The sequence below is a fragment of the Sorex araneus genome, chromosome 8 (genome assembly GCF_027595985.1).
Source record: "Sorex araneus isolate mSorAra2 chromosome 8, mSorAra2.pri, whole genome shotgun sequence".
NCBI classification, from domain to species: Eukaryota; Metazoa; Chordata; class Mammalia; order Eulipotyphla; family Soricidae; genus Sorex; species Sorex araneus.
Window position 1 is genome coordinate 54,418,566 of NC_073309.1, and position 20,747 is coordinate 54,439,312.

At 42.4% G+C, this 20,747-nt stretch overlaps 1 pseudogene; it reads left to right on the top strand.

The window, feature by feature from the left end:
- Window positions 1-1,459: 1,459 nt before the first annotated feature.
- LOC101558283 (vomeronasal type-1 receptor 4-like) lies at window positions 1,460-20,389 on the top strand (annotated as a pseudogene).
- The last annotated feature ends 358 nt before the right edge of the window (window positions 20,390-20,747 follow it).

Here is a 20,747-nt window from a genome sequence, read left to right on the forward strand (position 1 = left end):
ATAGTTTCACAGACAAACAACAACTCAGGAACTTCATAGACTCAAAACCTGGTTATAAGAATAACCTAGTGTGTTACTTTAAGATAAAATAAGCACCTCAAATACACCAAACTTTGGCAGAAAGATGGGACACATCCCCATAATAATAATCTCTCTTAATGTCAATGGTCTAAATGCACAAATTAAAAGAGTGACAGGCTGGATCAGAAAATTAAACCCAACAGTCAGCTGCCTGCAAGAAACACAACTGAACAGTCAGAGCAAACACAGATTCAGAGTCAAAGTCTGGAAAACAATTCTATAGGCAAACATCTCCCTCAAAAAAGCTGGGGTGGCCATTCTGGTATCAGACCACATTGATTTAAGACTGAAGAAGGTCAAAAGAAACAGTGAAGTTCATTTTTTATTGATCAAGGGATCTATACATCAGGAAGAACTTACACCCCTAAATGTATATGCACCTAATGAGGGACTGACAAAATATTTAAAACAACTACTCATAAATTTGAAGAAAGACATCGATAACAACACAATACTAGTGGTAGATTTTAACACCGCTTTATCACCTCTCCATTAATCAACCAGACTCAACCTTAGCAAGGACATTCTTTATCTGAGGGAAGAAATGGAAGAAAGGGGCTTAGTACATATATATATATATATATATATATATATATATATACAGAACACTTCATCCTCAAAAAACTGAATACACATTCTTCTGAAGTGTGTATGGGACACTCTACAAGATAGACCACATGCTGGGCCACAAAATATACCTCCATAAAATTAAGAAGATAGAGATTGTAGCAATGGTCTTCTCAGACTATGATGTGCTGAAAATAGAAGTGAATTACACACACAAAAAGAAAATCAAATCAAACACCTGGATATCAAACAGTTCATTACTGAACAATGGTTTTGAAAGGTTTTGAAAGGAAATCAAAAGATTCCTAGAAACAAATTAAAATGAAGACACAAGTTACCAGAACTTATGTGACATGGCAATAGCTGTGTTAAGAGGAAAGTTTATAGCTCTACACGAATTCCTCAGGAAGGAATAGTGAGCCCACATAAGTAACCTAACCTTACAGCTTGGAGAATGACCAGAAAAAGGAGCCCAACCCAGGCAGGAGGAAGAAAATAATAAAATTCAGAGCAGAAATGAACAAGATGGAACAAGGGGGACATCACAACAGAAACTACAGAAATTCAAAGGATCCTCAGAAATTACTTTGGGAAACTTTTTGCCATGAAATAAGAAGACCTTGGGGCCGGAGCGATAGCACAGCGGGTAGGGTGTTTGCCTTGCACGCGGCCGACCCGGGTTCGATCCCCGGCATCCCATATGGTCCCCCAAGCACCGCCAGGAGTAATTCGTGAGTGCAAAGCTAGAAGTAACCCCCGTGCATCGCCGGATGTGACCCAAAAAGAAAAAAAAAAAGAAGACCTTGAGGAAATGGATAAATTCCTGGATTCCTGCAGCTTCCCAAGGCTGAAGCAAAAAGACCTGGAGTACCTTAACAGACCTTTCACCATCAAGGAAATTGGAATGGTAATAAAAAGTGTCCCCCAGAACAAAAGTTCTGGCCCAGATGGATTCACTAATGAATTCTTCCAAATCATTAAAGAGGACTTACTCCCAATCCTTTTTAAGTTTTTCGGGAAATTGAAAAATTAGAAACACTTCCAAACAGTTTCTATGAAATAAATATCATGCTGATACCAAAAGTGGACAGAGATACCACAAAAAAAGAGAATTACAGGCCAATATCCCTGATGAAAACAGACACAACAATCCTCAACAAAATCCTAGCAAACAGAACAGAACTCACCAAAAAAAATCATACACCATGATCAAGTAGGATTCGTTCTAGGGATACAAGTATGGTTTTAACATTTACAAGTCAATCAACATAATATATCATATCAATGATGATATGCATCTTCCTCTGGAAGTGGCTTCCTTCTCTCCAAGAATCTATACACTCAGGCCTGCAGCTCCTGTCAGTGCCTCCTTCATTTTTGCTTTTTGTGTGTTAGTATGGGTCATAGCAGGCGGTATGAAAGGATTCCTTTTGACACTGCTCTCAGGCAACATTCAAGTCAGATCATCATCTAGGATCCAGGGATCAAGTCCGGGTCGTCCCCATACAGTCAACCACCTCCCCTGCTGGTCTATCCACTCTGGCCTCTGCTTCCTCTTTAAGGCTGGAAATGTTTCCATTGCTTGCATCAAGAACATTGTACTTATTTATTTGTCAGTCCAAACAGACTGTGTCACTTCCACATCTTAAGAATTATGAAAACATTGCTATGAATGAGGGAGTCCATACACCACGTAGGGTGCTGTCTTTGAAACCCTTATCAGAATAAACCTAATAAGAATTGCATTTATAATTTTTCAAAGGAACAGTCTCACTGTTTTGTCCTCTGATAGCATCATTTTATCTTACCCTGATCACAGCACAAGCTGCCTGTTTCTCCACATCCTTTGATTAATTTTTCACAAACCCCTGTAGGCTGTGAACTCAGCAAACCTGCAGCCTAGGCTGTTGTGAGGATCCTTAGGAAACAGGTGCCTTTCCCCAAACACCACAATGTGTCCCTGTAGAAATTCACCAGCAACTTTTTAGACTTTAGCAATTACCAACTTCCAAAAACCTTCCCAGAAATGTCTCAGCTCCCCAAGCTGTCCCTGTCACTGGCCCTGCAGGGAAAGTGATAATTGCAGTTCTTCAGGGAGGTGAAGTCATTGCTAACACATCTTATATCAGGTCTAACCACCTCCCTCTCCCTGGCCTGGGCACAGAGACATTTCTTGGAGCTGCTCCCCTGGCAGCAAGAAGCCCCACAGCCTGCTGTGATGTCAGTGTGAGAGGCAGCGGCCGCCCAGGAAGGATGCTGAGTAAGTGCTCTCGACTGTGGGAAACTCATCCCAGAGCAGAGCTTCGGAGCAGAGAGAATGATCTCTTCTGTGGAGTGAGGACCTGGGCGGGGAAAGGGTGAGGGACCGAGACGCCCCACCAGTCCCTGCTATTCTCTGTAGGTGACCGTTATCCTCACAGGCAGATGACAGGAGACAGTCCCAGGAACAGTGAAATGGATGGTTCAGGGCAAAACCTGTGGTTCCCAAATCCATCTGCTCTCAGATGGAGAGCATCAGAGATGAATGTTTGTGGGCTTAGATGGTTCTCAGAACACCCTCATCTCAGTCAGGAGTAGGATGAAAGCTTAATGCATCCTTTGGAAACACCAGAGAAATATCTGAAACACTTTTCTGAACAAAAAGCCATTAAGCTCCCTCTGGACATACCATGTCCTTATTGATCACAGGAATTATGTAACTGTGAGAGCTTGTGCTGAGAAGCCCATGACAAAGGATTGCTCTCTGTGGTGACAGCAGGAGTGTGCAGGGAGTAACAAGAGAGTGAGGAGGCTGAGGAGAGGGGTGCAGGCCAACTCCTCAATGCCTTCGATGCTAATTTCTGGGAACGGTAAGAACACCCAAGTCCAACTTCATAATACAGTTGAGGTTGAAGGGCAGCTTGGAGGTGCAGGGACCCTGGGGACTGAGTCCTATGGGCACTCTGTACACAGGGTATGAGTGCGTCCACGGGCACCTGGTCCTGGATACCTCGGTGTGGCACCACAGACACAGCGGCTCCCAGTCTGCTGGCCATTAGTGCCCCATGACTGGCTGTGCCCAGGTGATTGTGGATACTTCCGTGATATCTGTTCTCACGGGGGGGGGGGGCGCAGCAGAATCTGAGCAACAATAAACTATCTGTGAGTTTTGTGTGTTGAATGCCAGCAGCATCACAGTCACTGCTGACAGCATGTCTGAGCACAGGGTTTGCACTGCGATAAAGAAAACAAAAATTCCCCCTTATGAGGATAAACAGCAGGTGAGGTTCGTCCTCACACAACCTTTGATCACTCAAAGTTTGGGCTACCTGGTGATGCTCACAGGTTTGTTCCCAGTTCTGCACTCAAGGCTTACTCCTGGCACTGATCTAGGGACCCTCTGAGGTTCCAGGGATGGAACACCCTCTGAGGTTCCATCCCTGTGAGGTTCTCACAGTGAGGTTTGCACTGTGAGGTTTGCACAGTGGCCATGTGCAAAATCAGTGCCCTGCCAGCTAGACTCTCTCTCCAACCCTACTATGGATTAGTGAACAGTTTACTTAAAAGAAAACACATAGGGAGCAGGACAGGAAGCATCAATGGCCCTTGTCTTGCACTCACAACTGACCAAGATTCATCCCATCACCCCACAGGCCCTCCGAGTCCTGTTATGAGAATCCCTGAGCACAGAGCCAGGAGTAAGTTTGAGCATAGTCATTTGTGGTCCCCAGAATAAACAAAATGCCATGCACAATTCTTAAACCACAGCTATTGGAAAATCATCCACAACAGATAAACTGCGCCTTAGGGTGAGAAGGTATCAGAGTGTCATCAGGCTTCCCCAAACTCTGCTGAGTCACTGCTCATGCAGCCCCTGGAGGGGAGCTCTGCTGCACATTTGTTGAGTGGACACTCAGAGAATCAGTCTACAGCTGCTGTCACATGGGGGACAGACCCTTTCTCCGCGCTGCCCCTTCCAGGCCTGAGCCTTGCATTCTCTTTAAATCTATAGGCTAGTAAAGCAGATGGGCCTAATGGGATTGGGGGGAGAGGCATGTCGATTTATGAACTTATTGGCTAGGGAATGTGCGGGTTTTCACGCTTTCACCGAGACTGTCGACATGGGCCTATATAAGTAACCCCTGCACCCTGGGTCGGGGCCTTGCCTCGCACATGGGACTGCATGTCGCTGTGTGTGTGTGCACGACCCTGGCTAGGCAGCTTAATAAACTACCCACGTGCTAATTGCATTCCTGTGTGGTTCTTGTCTGCGGTCAGAGATCCAGAACCGTGCCCTAACATTTGGAGGCCTCAGCGAGATCTCTGTCCATGGCAACAGGCCAGGGGAATGGGTAGCAAAGGCCGGTACCGAGAGAGTCCTCCCCGGAGGTTAGAGTCCTTTGGAAGGTGGGGGTTAGAGTCCCCCAAGGAGGTTAGAGTCTCCCAAGGAGGTTAGAGTCCTAGGATTCTAACCTCCAGGGCCCACAGGTAGGAGGTTAGAGTCCTCTGGAAGGTGAGGGGGTTAGAGTCCCCCAAGGAATCTGCAGGTGGAGGTTAGAGTCCTCCCAAGGGAAAAAGAACTCTGGTGCCTGAAGACAACATACCACTCAACCCTGTCTTCTTGAAGACCACGAGCGTCCCAGTGAGATCTCCCAACCGTAAACGGGCCCCGAGAGCAGGAATCCTGGCTCCAGGTGAAGATTTGGAAACATTTGGACCACGTGGACGCCCGTATGGCAGGTTCAGGAGTCTTGGTGTGAAAGTGGTGAGTGGGGTGCGCACCCGCGTGAAAAAAGGACGGGTCCGAGTGAGTGCAGGAGTGTGATTTGTGCGTGTGCCCTTTGTGTGTATTTGTCTCATTATCTTTCTCTTAGTTCTGCTTATTATTATTAGAACAGAGAAGGCAGGAAATGCAAGATCATGTGGTTAAGTGTTTAATAATATCAGGAATGAAAAAGTGTGTCACTAAGGCAGCCTATCTTCATGGTGGATAAGAAGATACTAGCTCCCTGCCTCAGAAGTAGTCGACCTTAAAATGGTAACATCTGACAACTTAGGTTTCAACAACTTTGTCATAGATTGTTTTGCCGGCTTATATAAACAAAAGCGCTTTCTTGATCCGATTTTAACAAGCAGGAAACTGGCTGGTCAGGCAGAGAAATGGGGAGCAATGTTCCCAATTGGCCGATAGGACTTAACTTTGCCCTGGGGACTGTTCCTTCTTTTATCAGTCTATCAGTTTTCTCCCTGCCATTTTTGAAGGGTCAGATCGATCGATCAACTGCCAATGTGTGCACTTGTAGTGCCATTTTTAGTCAGTTCATTGTCTGTCTGTCTATGTGGAACACTCCAGTGTTGGAGCCAGAGTAAAAATCAGTAGTAGAAATTAGACCTGGGGAAGCAGTATCATCACAAGAGATCAGAGTGATATGCAGTCCGGCAATTTAAAGGATCTACGTGATTTTGGAACTTGTTAGACCAGGTTTAAACAAAGATTTCTTATCAGAATGTTGAGCCTAGAGAGAAAGCAAAATTCTCAATCTAGACTTCTTATTGGAAGAACACTAATGGCTATTAACAGTTGTAATTCTTCTGAAATTCAGAATCTGTACTATCTAGGAAGAGCTGCGGAAGTAACGCCTAAAACTAAAGTGAAATAAGAGTTCAGAGGACGCAAGGCTTTATCTTATAAGCCTCAGCCAATTTTAATAAGGAATTTAGCTGTTTTTCAAGAAACAGAAGTACAGGAACCATCAAAATAAACAAAATTTTCTTATGTTTCCATAAACATTGACAGTCCAAGTGTTTATTCTATGCTAATAACAAAGGTTGATTAATAAAAAAAAGAAGGGGGGCTCTTTCTATGTTTGAAAGCATGTTTGTATTGTGAAATTGTTAAAGTTAGAAAGTTCATGATTTGAAATAACTAAGGTACAAGAACTATTGAATTTAAGCCAAAGAAGTTTTACTCATGTTTCATAAAAATGGATGGTTTAAAGGTCTTATACTGTTGTGTCAATATACATATACATCTGCATTGGATTATTAGAATGTGAGCTGAAATAATTGTAGTAAAAAAAGGTTCGAAGAGTAATAGTTTAGTTAAAACATGAGTTTCTAGAGTTATAAAATTGGTTGCAAAACTTATCCTACCAGTGTTTTATTTGATCTGAGATTTTTTGATAACTAAAATTTCTAGAGTTACTTAGCAAAGATTTACAATAGATTAACCTCAGATGTCAGCCTGATAGTCTGAAGCCATAGCATTGCACCTTGGTTAAAGTTTGAGATAAGAATGGAGAATTTCATGGAAAATGTGGGAAATTTTAAAGGCTATTGTTAATCAGTCTGCCCAGTACATGAAAATGCATGCTATTATTTTGATAACTTTATTCCATGCAAAGCTTAGTCACCAGGTATCAAACTGACCTTCAGAGACCTTGATACACAAGTGTGAAATCCTTAATGTTTTATGGTAATCTGAGTGTTTTAATCTTTATATCTGTGTTTTCCTAGAAATCAGATTCTAAGATGTCCCCTGGTTAATTTCTAATGTGAAGTGAAGTTTTGCCCAATGAATATGTTGTAAGAACTTTAGTTGTAAGCATCTTTAAAATTTTTTGAATATCTATAGAACTGAACTAATGCTTTTGAAATGGCACTGCAAGTAGTTTTGTCATGTTAAATGAGATGATTGGTAATTTGTGTCCAAACTTGGAAGATTGTGTTGTACTAAGTTCAGTAAAAATAAGAGTTTAAACTTGTGGGATGACTATAAGGAATATAGATGTATGTCTTAAGTCAGAAAGATAATGGATGTAGGTATAATCAGTGGGAAAAAGAAAGGGAATCCTGTTAAAGTGAAGTTGATTTTGAAATGGGTTGAAGGAAAGTTACAGGACAGAATGAATATAAAAAAACATATAGAAGGTTTGAAGTTGTGTTTGAAAGAAAGAAACTGATCAAACTGTTTTAAGAAACTCTTTAAATCACATGCAGAATTGTTCTAGTACTTTTTTGGTAGGATCTATGGAAAATATATTGGATGGATTATCTGGACTTCTGTTACAGTGCTCTTAGATAATGGAATTCTTCAAAAGTTGCAGAAAATCAAGGGTTTTTCAAATGCGATTAAATGAATTAGTCATGTTTAACTGTACACTGGACTTCTGGTACAGTGCTCTTATTAATGGAAGTCAAGGTTTTCAACATGGGATTGAATGTATTAAATATGCTGTTAAATTGTATACATTATATCTACAGATTTTACCTTCTTTGACTAGGACCCACAACAAATGGGTATATTGCATCTCATTGTGAGTAAAGTGAAATGTTTTCTTTTCTCTTCTTTGTATCTTCAGTATGTTTTTGATGCTTCATGGCACTATGTTGGTTTGCATAAACCCAGATAAAAGTCTTTCCTCTCTGTAGTAGGGTCTACCCCTCATGCAGACGGGATAATCAGTTATGGGACCCCAAAGCCCTCTCCAGGGAAATAGTCAGGGGACTGGTCTAAATGACAGGAGCAGGTATTTAATAGGTACTGTTTCAAGTACCCTACAAATCTCAGGGGGACCCTAGAGGCCGGCTGGCTCAAGGAAAGAATGGAAATCACCACTGGTATCGAGAATGAGGAATCCGGAAATCTGTGTGACTGAACAGCCTGGGTCTACTCTCAACATCATGGAAAATATATGGTTTTCATTGTCTTTGGCCCCGCCCAGGGCAGTCCTGCCCTAACACTCTGCGATGGTGCCTGGCTCCAATTCATCCACACCGCTGTCCAGAAAAACGTGTGTGACATCAGACAAAACGTTCATTCCTCAGTGAGGGGTACAGGGGCAGCAGAGAGGTTCTAACTCATGGGTGAGGAGTGATGCTTGCACCAGTCTCTAATTCTGTCATGATGAATGTGTGTATTTACCTTGGGTGTCTAGCTACCCAGTGCCATATGCAACACAGGCTGGCACCTGGTGCCCCAGGACGCCCTAGAACAGGATTTCAAAAGTGTGTTGCAGTTCACAGTCTGCTACTGGGTGAGAGAGGTTTATCCTTATCCTGGCCAAAGAGGTGTTTGCAGTTGCTTCATCTGGTTTTTGTGCTGTGTGAGTCCTGGGACTTACAAGATTGATACGATTTTTCCTATTATTTGGTATTATCAACTTTTCACATGTTATTATCTAATGAATGATTCCTTTCTTGAAGTGGCTGTGGAACTTCAGCCATTGTTCTACCAATTTTATGTTCTGGAAGAGTTCTTAGCTCCTAATGGGAAGTACAATACAAGGTGGAAGGCCTTACTTACACCTTACTTACTTACTTACTTACTTACTTACTTACTTACTTACTTACTTACTTACTTACACCTTACTCATTGTGACCCAGGTGATCCCAGCACCACATGGGTCTCCAGAAGCCCAGGCCTGAACTCTGAGGGCATAGTCAGGAGTGAGCACACTGTGTGTGGCCTCCCCTCTAAATAAAGGAGGTTGTGGCTCAGGAAAATACGCCATCACTCTCTTGTGCTCTCTGTCCTCTCTACCTTTCTTTGCCTCTTCCTCTCACCCTGTTCCATCATCTCCCTCACTTCCCCTCATCTGCTGTGGTGGTGTAATATTTGATGAGAATAAGTTCTTTATTTTAATGCATATTTTCATTTATACAAAGTCAATGTGTGGTTACTTAAAAGATCTATTCTGGGCAAGAGCAATAGTAAAGCGGATTGGGCGTTTGCCTTGCACGCAGCCAACCCACGTTCAATCCCCAGCATCCTATATGGTTTCCCAAGCAATGATAGGAGTAATTCCTGAGTGCAGAGCCAGAAGTAACCCTTGTGCATCGCCGGGTGTGACCCAAAAAGAAAATAGAGAGAGAGATCTATTTTGTTGCTCTGTTACTTAAAAGATATATTCTGGGTTGCTTTTCTTTAATTTTTTTTTATTTTTGGGTCACACCCGGCAGTGCTCAGGGGTTACTTCTGGCTCATGCATTCAGGAATTACTCTTGGCAGTGTTCGGGGACTATATGGGATGCTGGGAATCGAACCTGGTCAGCCACAAGCAAGGCAAACACCCTACCTGCTGTTTACAATAGTCACAATCTGAAAAAAATCCGAGTGCCTGAGAACAGATGACTGGTTAAAGAAACTTTGGTACATATACACAATGGAATATTATGCAGTTAGAAAAGATGAAGTCATGAAATTTGCATTTAAGTGGATTAACATGCAAAGTATCATGTTGAGTGAAATGAGTCAGAAAGAAAGAGACAGACATAGAAATATTGCACTCATATGTGGAATATAAAGTAGCAGAGAGATACGAGCTTGCAATAATACAACTTCTGGCAGAAATCTCTCTGGACTTAGTTACTAAAATACTAAAAACAGAAATCCAAACCTGAACAGCCGCTGTTGCAGCCGCACGACCTCATATCTCTTCATTCTTAGCAATGGAAAACAAATTATCAAATGCCTCCTTTCAGCAGATCCAATTTTGGGGGGAGAAACTTCAAACAATAATAGTGAGTTTTTTGTTGAAATATTGAATGTAATCAAAGTAAAGAGAAAGTAAAGTGAAATTTATCAGCTACACAGGTGGGATGAGGGGCTGGAGGTGTAGGGGGGTGGAGGGAGGTATACTGTGATTCTTGGTGGTAGAATATGTGCACTGGTGAAGGGATGGGTGTTCGAGCATTGCCTAACTAAGACTTAAGCCTGAAAGCTTTGTAACTTTCCACATGTTGATTCAATAATTAAATAAATTTTTAAAAAGATATATTCTGACTCAAAGTTCAGAAGAAATGCCATTTTTCTTTATCAAAAAATATTCATTATTATCTGTAAATAATCCACTCAGGGCTAATTTATAAGTGTGAAGAGTATCTTGTTTCCTTATTTACACAACTAAACAGTGTCACTTTATTCCTGTGCATCCTGCTTCCTGTTCCTCTTGGGTTAATGATAACCCCAGTAAGAGAATTTCACCTAATGTGTGATTCTCCCATCACTGGAATTTTTCCATCTCTCTCTCTCTGTCTCCTAATGCCTTAGACAAGGAAACAAGTGCACAGAATTGAATTTATTCTTGGTTTCAGATGTCTTTAATGAGCCTTCTAGCCGGGAGCAATGCATCCTGCCCTCTGCCAGCTGACTGTGCGGGAATGGAGCAAATCCCCATTAGCGACATGGTGGAAGGAGTCGTCATCTTATTACAGACATTCCTGGGAACACGGGGGAATTTCTTTCTTCTCTGCCACTACTTGTCTCTTTACCACAGAGAAGGCCGAGTGAGGACCACAGATTTCATTCTCCTGCACCTGACTGTTTCCAACAGCTTGGTTATTGTCTCAAAAGGACCCCCCCGAGCAATGGTAGCTCTGGGGTTAAAACACTTGTTCAGTGATTTAGTATGTCAACTTCTTCTGTATGTTCAGAGAGTGGGCAGATGCATGTCCATTGGCACCACCTGCCTCTTGAGTGTCTTTCAGGCCATTACCATCAGCCCCAGGGACTCCTGCTGGAAGAATCTGAAAGTCAAAGCTCCCCACTATGTCACCAGCTCCGTTTCCCTCTGCTGGATTCTCTACATGCTTGTTAGTCTCATTTTTCCTATGCACATATTGTATATATCTACCAAATGGAGTAAAAGAAATGTCACAATGAAACGATATTTTGACTACTGTTATACTACACAGCATGAGAATGTCTCTGGCCCACTATATTTGGTGTTAATTGTAGTCCCTGAAATCTCATTCTCTGTACTCATAGTCTGGGCCAGTGGTTCCATGATTTTCTTTCTGTACCGACACAAGCAAAGAGTCCAACACCTTCACAGGAATAATGTTGCCGCCAGACCCTCAGCTGAGTCCAGAGCCACCCACAGAATCCTGGTCCTGGTGAGTTCCTTCGTGTGTTTTCACACACTCTCCTCCCTCTTTCATATGTCTGTGGCTCTCCTTATTGATGAAACTGGCTGGTTGCAGACTCTTGGAAGCATCATTTCTCTGTGTTTTCCTTCTTTAAGCCCCTTTCTGGTCCTGAGACGGAACTCCACTGTGCCCAGATTGTCCTTTGCCATAATGTTGCATAGGAAATCCCGTGGTTTTTGCTCTAAAATAGTTGAAACAGATATTTTGGAGCAATAGTCAGTTGTTTACTCAAGCATATTGCTCAAAAAGAAACTCTGTGATCTGAGGAACAAGCCACATATCACTGAGATACTTGTAGTCCCTCTAAAAGCTGTTGAGTTTTGTCTCTGTGTAAGGTGAGTCTCAGAGAGCCAACAGGGTCCATGGGGCAGCATGACACCTTCCTTCATCATATAAGTCATCTTCATCCAATACTGTTGTGGAAAATGGAAGGGCTGGACTCATTCTGACTCAGAGAAGGTGGCCTAATATTCCCTGTGCCTCTGAATGTGGGGTCCACTGTTTCTCCATGGTTGCCATGTATGTGCACATTTCCAGATAGAGATGGGAGCAGATTTTATTCTGACAGTCTATTTTTCAGAGACGCTATAAAACAGGAACCACCAATAAAGGATAGCAGGAAGGCACCACCTTGTTGGAGGACAATACAGGTTTGATCATCAACTTCATATGTGGTCCCCTGAACTTCATCTGGAGTCATCCCTGAGCACAGAGTCAGGAGGAAACCCTGTTTTCTCTGTGAAACAGGAAGTCAATTATCACCAAATACTCAATCTGCTCATAGCTTCATCTTAGACTGTGAGAAGTTTCTATTGTTCATACATTATCTAGTTTATGAAATTTCATTAGAACCATTACTAAGTAATATAAAAGAACACATAGAAACAATTTTTTTTGGTTTGGGATCCACAACCAACAATGCTTTGGGATCCACAACAAACAATGCTTACTCCTGGCTTTGCACTCAGTAATTACTCTGATGGTACTCCGGATATCATGTGGGATGCTGAAGATCAAAGCTGCGTCAGCCACATAATTTACCTACTGTACCAGCATTCTGGCCCCAAAACAAATTTTAACTAAGCTCCTTAAACAAAATGAGTAAGGTTCTCTTCAAGTATTGTTCTTCTAATATATCTAACAACTGTCAATAATGGTGTGCTGAACACTATCTTCAGTTTCACCATGGACGCATGGACTTTCATACAAAACAAACAGTTCTTGGTTCATGACTTAAGAGGCTAAGAAGATCAAGACTATTTTTTTTTTGCTTTTTTGGGTCACACCCAGCGATGCACAGGGGTTACTCCTGGCTCTGCATTCAGGAATTACTCCTGGCGGTGCTCAGGGGACCATATGGGATGCTGGGAATCGAACCCGGGTCGGCCTCGTCCAAGACAAATGCCCCACCCACTGTGCTATTGCTCCAGCCCCAAGACTATTTCTTTAAAATATATCAAAACAAGCCAAACATTTGTCCAGAGGGAAATAATCTGTATTTGTGTGAAAAAGTAACATTACTTCTAGGTCTTATGCATCTTCTAATTATATTCTGTATGTAGCCATACACTCTTTAACAGACCATAAATACATGAGGCTGGGGTGATGATAGAGTGTGGAGGGCATATGCTTTGCATGTAACCCAACTGGGTTTGATTCCAGTCATCACAGCCCTGCCAGGAGAAATTTCTGATAGCAGAGCCAAAAAGAAACTTGGAGCCTCACCAGCTTTGACTGTAATAAAAGTAAATAAAAGTACAAAAGTCTAAAAGTAAATACATATACGAAAGTTAAAAAGTATCAGTGTAACCCTCTGTTAGGGATTCTATTGTGTGTCGCTGGTCCTCCCATTCATAGGCTGAATCTGAAAGCCCTAATCCTCTGAATGTGACTCATTGAGAAGTAGGCCCTTTCACACTCACGGCCAAGAGACCTCTCTGAACACTCCAACGCTGGCGGTCAGCAGGAGTGCACCAGTTCAGATGGGATGTCACATGGAACCCAACCAATCTCGACTAACAGAAGCATGAACACAAAATGCTTCACATGTAATGACGTCTTAGTAATCCCTCAGAACAAGGACCTAATGTAATGTAGGCCTTACCTATTTCATGTAAACCCCAAAATGTATAAGCAAAGAAAAATGTTAGGTTGTAATAATGACAGATAAGATATGATTATTACCATAATGAGATCAGAGAGCAAAATAAAGTTTAATGCAAAATTTAGTTTCCCGCATTGAAATTTTCCTCATGTAAGTAAGGATAGGCATTTTATTATTTTGTAGTGGTTTTTTTTATTTTGAAGTGGTTCTAACTTCCTTTTTCACATGGGTTAAAAATCATACAGTAATCACAAATTGGCTTTTACTGATTTATGTTCTGATCATTCTATTTGCCATTTCATTAAGTTTTGTTGGAGCACACAATATAAAGTTAATTTGCTATGTGCCTAAGGCAGAAGGCTTGGATTGGAAGGGAAACTGGGGACAATCATGCAGGGAAGGTCTCACTGGTGGTGTTGGAACACGAAATGCGTGAAACAACTGTACTCTGAACAAGTTTGTATATCACGGTGTTCCAATAAGAATATTTTTTTAAAAAAAGCTAAGACAAAGCTTTGGTATACCTGCACAATGGAATACTATACAGCTGTTAGAAAAGATGAAACCATGAAATTTTCATATAAGTGGACCAACATAGAGAGTATCATGCTAAGTGAAATGAGTCAGAAAGAGAAGGACAGACACAGAGTGACTGCACCCATCTGTGGAATATAAAGTAACATAATAGGAGAATAACACCTATGGATAGTAGAGATAAAAGCCATGAAGAGTGGCCCCACGGCTTGGAGGCACATCTCATGTGATGAGGGAAAAGGCAATTGGGATGGAGAAGAGACTACTAAGCAAGTGATGGTTGGGAGGGATCACTCGGGATGGTAGATGCATGCTGAAAGTAGGCTATGAACCAAACATGATGGCTTCTTAATGCCTACGTTGCAAACCATAACAACCAAAAGGAGAGAGATTAAGAGGGAATGTGTCTGCCACAGAGGCTGGATGAGACACTGGGTACATTGGTGGTGGAGAATGTGCACTGATGGAGGGATGGGTACTTGAACTTTGTTTGATTGAAACGTAATCACAAAAATTTGTAAGTCTGTAACTGCACCTCATGATGATTCATTAGAATTTAAAATAAAGTAAAAAAATAGGGTCTTTGCAGGGATGGCTTCAGAATGCCATATGATTGATTGGTGTCCTTATCAAGAAGGGAAATTTGGCCAGAATTCATTCAGAAGTACAGCACTTGCATGGCATGTGTGAAATCATGTGTTTTTTGATAGAATAAACAAATGCTGTGTAAAGGGGAATTGGTGACAATATATACACAAGAATGATATATATGAAAACTGAAGTGGTTGGAGGCCCAGGCTCTGAAGTTTGAAGCTGTGGGAGATCCTGGAGCAGATGAGGCTGAGTGGGAGCCGGTCCTTGAACCTGAGTTTCAGATGTGGTTCCCCAGCAGTGAGACAAACCTGCCTCAGTCTAGGGTTCTCTTCCAAGGAGACAACAAAGGAAACACATTCTCTTGCTGCCTCCCAGCACTTCAGGCAAAAGAGCTGGAAATGCAGGAAATACAGTCCTTCCTGTCTGGACTCAGGGGGCAGTACTTCCTGTCTGGGCTCAGGAGGAACCTAGGACAGTCTTTCCTGCCTGAGCTCAGGGGGATTGGGGACATTCCTTTCTGTCCTGGGTGATGGGGATTGGATACAGTCCTTCCTGTCCTGGATGAGGGGGGTTGAAGACAGTCCTTCCTGTCCTAAGTGATAGGGATTGGGTACAATCCTTCCTGTTTGGGCTCAGGAGGATTTGTACAGTCCTTCCTATCCTGGGTAAGGGGAGTTGTAGACAGTCCTTCCTGTCTAGGTGTAGGGATTGGGGACAGTCCTTCCTGTCCTGATCACAAGGGAATGTGGGCAATCCTTTCTGTCTCAACACAGGCAAGCCTGGAACAGTCAGCTCTAAAAGGAACATCAGAAGCTGAGTTTTCTTTCCCTACCATCATTCCCTCCTAAACAAGCCTACAACCTCTGCTACTGCACTGGTGTATAACAGCTGGACTGATAGGCTGGAGTGATAATTCAGTGAGGAAGGTACTTGTCAAGCATGTGGTTGACAAGAGTTCAATCTGCAGCATCCCATATGGTCCCCTGAGCAGCTTCAGAAGTGATTCCTGAGTGCAGAGCCAGGAGTAACCCCTGAGTATTGCGGGAGTGACCCCAAAACCAAAGGGGAGAAAAGCTAACTTGTTTTCTTCCTGAAATCAAAGCCGATTCTCATTGGCACCAAAAGACCCAGATCTAGGGCTCAGCCCTCAGAAGTGTGCACCCCGGCTGCTAATCAATCTCTCAGGTACCAAGTGTGTGTGTGTGTGTGTGTGTGTGTGTGTGTGTGTGTGTGTGTGTGTGTGTGTGTGTGTTTGACATGTGGGTGGAGAGAGAACAAAAATGTCTGCCATAGTGTCAGGAAGGGGGTGGGAGCTAAACTGGGACTATTAATGGTGGAAAAAGTACACTGGTGAAGGGACAGGTGTTGGAGCATTATATGACTGAAATTCAATCATGAGCAACTTTGTAAATATTTGTATCACTGTGATTCAATTAAAAAAACAAATAGGAAAAATACTGAAATAAAAAAAAATCTCTCGGACTCCTTAGAATCCACAGGCCAGGGTGCGAATATACCCAGAAGACTGGGACCCACTCCCAACGGTGGGTGGGTTTGATGAGTCTGCAAGGCACCAATGCTGGAGTTCTCTGAGCAACCCCCTCCAGCCTGCCCTCAGGAGAGCCTAGTAGTAATTCTTCCCCAGAGCCAGGTTGAAGGACCACCTCTAAATGGAAAGGGCGGGATGGAAAGTGCATGCAAGTCTTCTGGGGATTTTCTTCAAACGGGATCTTCAGAGAATACCAATTGAAGAAATAAAGATACTGTTGTGCTAGGGCCCGTGAATTAGGGTTTTCTTAGGGAAGTTCTGGGGTTCCACCGGGAGAGCTCAGGCTTTAGGGCTTTAGATGCAAACAGGGGTATGGGCATACACTCAACCCATTGCCCTGCAATCCCGAGTCAGCATTTTAATCAGGGCTGGGTGGGGGTGGGGTGGAGGCTGCTCTCCCTCTCCCGCACTCTCTCCCTGAGACCTATCACCTCTACACAAAACCTTTGGGTTTTTTTTTGCATTTTTGCATTTACGGCGAAAGCACTGAAACCTATGGTTGCTGAGTTGGGCATAGAAAGAATTGGGAAGCACTTTGTACACTCACATCCCAAGCTCTAGTGAGCTTTCACTTAACCTGCAGGACCAGAGGCTGTTAGTTTGGGTTTTTTGTTCCATTTAGCGTGTCTCTGTTTTGTAAATTTTTCGGGTAAGATGAAGTTGAATACTGTCCTCTTGGTAAATTTTTTAGGTAACTGTGTGTAATCTACACACTTGAGGATTTCTCTTAGGTTTATGCACCAGACATGCTTGGGTGCATGACAGTGTGAATAGAGGAAATGCTCCGTGTCTTCACTTGAAAACGGTGGTGCATTTTATGTTGGGTGTTTTTTAATTTGGTAAGCAAAACCAAAAGTTGATGGGATTTGGGTCCAACAACCATATTCCAAAATGGGGAGAGAAGATGAATGGACACTTCCCCAAAGAAGACATCAGGTGGCCACCGGCTTAGAAAAAAGGGCTCATCATCACTATGATTTAGAAAATGCAAAATAAAATGTGAGACCATCACCTCATACAAGTGAGACTGGCACACATCAAACAGTCTGGAAGGAGTCAGTGTCGGCAGTGGTGAGAAAGGAACCCTTGACCACTGTTGGTGGGAATGTTGTTAACAGTTAAGTGTCTGTCTAAGAGGGTGATCCTAGAAAAGAAAGATGGAGATTTTTTTTTATAAAAGTAAGAATAGAACTCCCATAAGACCCAGGGGTATTACTTTGGCATCTACCCCCAAAATCATTAATTCAAAAGTATACATTCACATATGTTCATTGCAACACTTAGTACAATAGACAAGATATGGAAACAACTCAGATGCCCAACTATGAATCAATAGATCAAGAACTTGTGGAAAATACATATTTATGTATATATACATATATATGTGTGATATGCCAAAAACAGTAACAATAAGTCTCTCAATGAGAGACATTACTGGTGCCCGTTCAAACAAATCAATGAGCAATGGGATGACAGTGACAGTGAGAGTGATATATGTGTGTGTATGTGTGTGTGTCTGTGTGTGTGTGTGTGGTCTATATACACAGTGGAAAAAACAAACAATATCATGCAGTTTGTTGCTGCAGGGATGGAACTAATTTTCATTTTGAATAAAGTCAGAGAGAAATGGATGTAAGCAGGATGATCTCTCTCCTATGTGGGGCTTAAAGATGCCCAGTAAGGGAGCAACAAATGGTCACAGGCAATAGAACTAAACGATGGGTCCACAGAAACCAAGTTCTGGAGTAGTTGGGGTGGGGGAGGGCAAGTGTACAGAGATTCTTGACCTTTGGTGGAGGGTCAGGGGCACAATGATGGTTGGTGTGTGGAGGGCGGCAGTGATGTATGTATGAGACTGTCATGGACAGCACTGTGAATTCTGGTGCCTCAATGAAGCCTTTAAAAATATTGTTTGGATTTGGCCTAGGTAAAGAACCTCCCAGTGGACAAATTTGAATCAACAAATTGAGTATCAGAACAAACTGGCCCATGGGCAGGAACATGAACTTTTCGGCTCCATCCTCAGGGTATGGTCCCTACAATTTGTGGCTCCTTGATATGGCCCAGAGTAACCCCTAAGCCCTACAGGATGTGGTCCTAAAACCAAAAATAAAGTATTTATAAGCAATCTGTTCATAAACATGAATAAAAATGATTTATTAGTGATCTATATGGGATAAGGTGTAGTATTACAATAATTGATAAATATTTGCTGGCATATAAATACAGCCTTATTGGTTGGAGAAAGCAGTTTGGTTAGAATATAAGTAAAATATATGAAAGTATCTATGCAAATGTTGAGCTAAAAATACACTACCAATTGGAGATATATATGTACGTATATATATACATATATATAATTAGACAGCCTTATTTTGATGCTATATAGAAAAAGAATGACCGTAAAACTAGTTAAAATTAAAATGAAGATATTCATAGTACTTTCCAAATATGGGTTGCTTTTATGGAGGAGGGTTGGAGGTAAATAGATTTTTTTTACTTTTCATTTAAATAACTCCAATTCATAAAGTTATTAGTAGTTGAGTTTTAGGCATATGATATTCTAAGCCTAGTTACACCAACTGTGTCAACTTCCCTATACTGTTTTCCCTCCTACCCACCAGCCTGCTACCTCAAAACGCATGTCATAAAGTTTGCTGGTTGTAGTTTCAAACTTGTGTTTTCAGTATTGTTGAGTCTGTTCCTTGAATTTATACTGCTCCCCATGTCACTAAAACATGCCAAGGATCTGAAGACTCACTAAACCTCATTCAGTGTTGGATGGAATGTAAACAGATGCAAGTCACGTGATTCCTCCAGAAAATCCAACAACCATTAACTGGGATGCAACATTTCCTTTCTGAATATTACACCCCAATGAACTAAAACCAGAGACAAGGACATTAGCAGAATTTATGTTCATAGCAATGTTCTTCACAATAGTCAAAGGGATGAGACAGCACAAAGGCCCACTTAGATACAAATGGATAAATAAAATATGGTATTTAATGGGATATTGTGGGGCCTAGAAAAGGAAGAATGTTCTAACATATGCTACAATGTGACTGGACTTCGGGGGCTCTATGACAAGTAAAATAATCCAATCCCCAAAGAATACTGAACAATTTTACTTATGTAAGTACTTACAAGTGTCAAATCCATAGATGAAGTAAGCACGACAATTTCCAGGGCTTTGAGATAGGGATGGAGAGTGATTGGTCATTGGAAAGCACTGGGGATGCGGGGTGGGAACAACTGAGTGATCAGTTCACTATGTCTGCCGTTTAAGCAAGTGGTGATCAGGGCCACGCTGCTCACTCAGAGTTTTGTGCAAAGGCTCCACATGCTGGAGGTCTTGGCTCTATACCTTGAGCAGAGCTGGGAGTGACCCCTGAGTCAGAGAGTGGGCAAGGGCATGTCCATTGGCACCACCTGCCTCTTGAGTGTTGTGCAGGCTATTACCATTAGCCCAAGGGACTCCTGCTGGAAGGAGTTTGAAACTCAAAGCTCCCCACTATATCACTGGCTCCGTTTCCCTCTGCTGGATCTTCTCCTTCTGTGTTAATCTCACTTTTCCTATGTACAATTTCTATGTATCTAGGAACTTGAGCATGAGAAACACCACCAAGAAACGTGATCTGGGCTACTGTTATACTTACGAGGATGACAAAGTCTCAGACTCCATATATTCCGCATTAATTGTACTCCCTGAAATGTTGCTCTCTGTGCTCATGGTCTGGGCCAGTGGCTCCATGATTTTCTTCCTGTACAGGCACAAGCAAAGAGTCCAACACCTTAACAGTAATAATATTCCCTTCAGACCCTCAGCTGAGTCCAGAGCCACCTACAGAATCCTGGTCCTGGTGAGCTCCTTCGTGTGTTTCCACACACTCTCCTCCCTCTTTAATATGTGTGTGGCTCTGTTTAGTGTTGAAGCAGGATGGTTCTTTAATACCACAAGCATCATTACTCTGTGTTTCCCTACCGCGAGCCCCTTTTTGATCATGAGACGGGACCCCCACCTCTGGCCACTCACACATAACTTCTGCTAAGTGAAGTCTGATATTTATGTACTACATACCTGGCATTGCCAGGGCTTACTCCTAGCTTTTCACTCAGGCATTTGCACTCCCTTTGCACTGGAGGGCCAGAATAACAGTACTAGGTTTTGGGATTGAAAGCCTATTGGACATTTGGACAAAACAAGTACCTACCTGCTCTACTATCCTCTGGGCCCCATTTTTGCTAAGTCAATGTTTTATTTTAAAAACAAATAACATACAAAATATGCTGCAGATACGCAGCATGTGAAGCAATTGTCCTGCACACACAGCCAACCTTGAGTCAGACCCTGGCACCCCGATATCCCTATGCCTCTCCCAGAGTGATCCCTAAGAGCAGAGTTGGGTT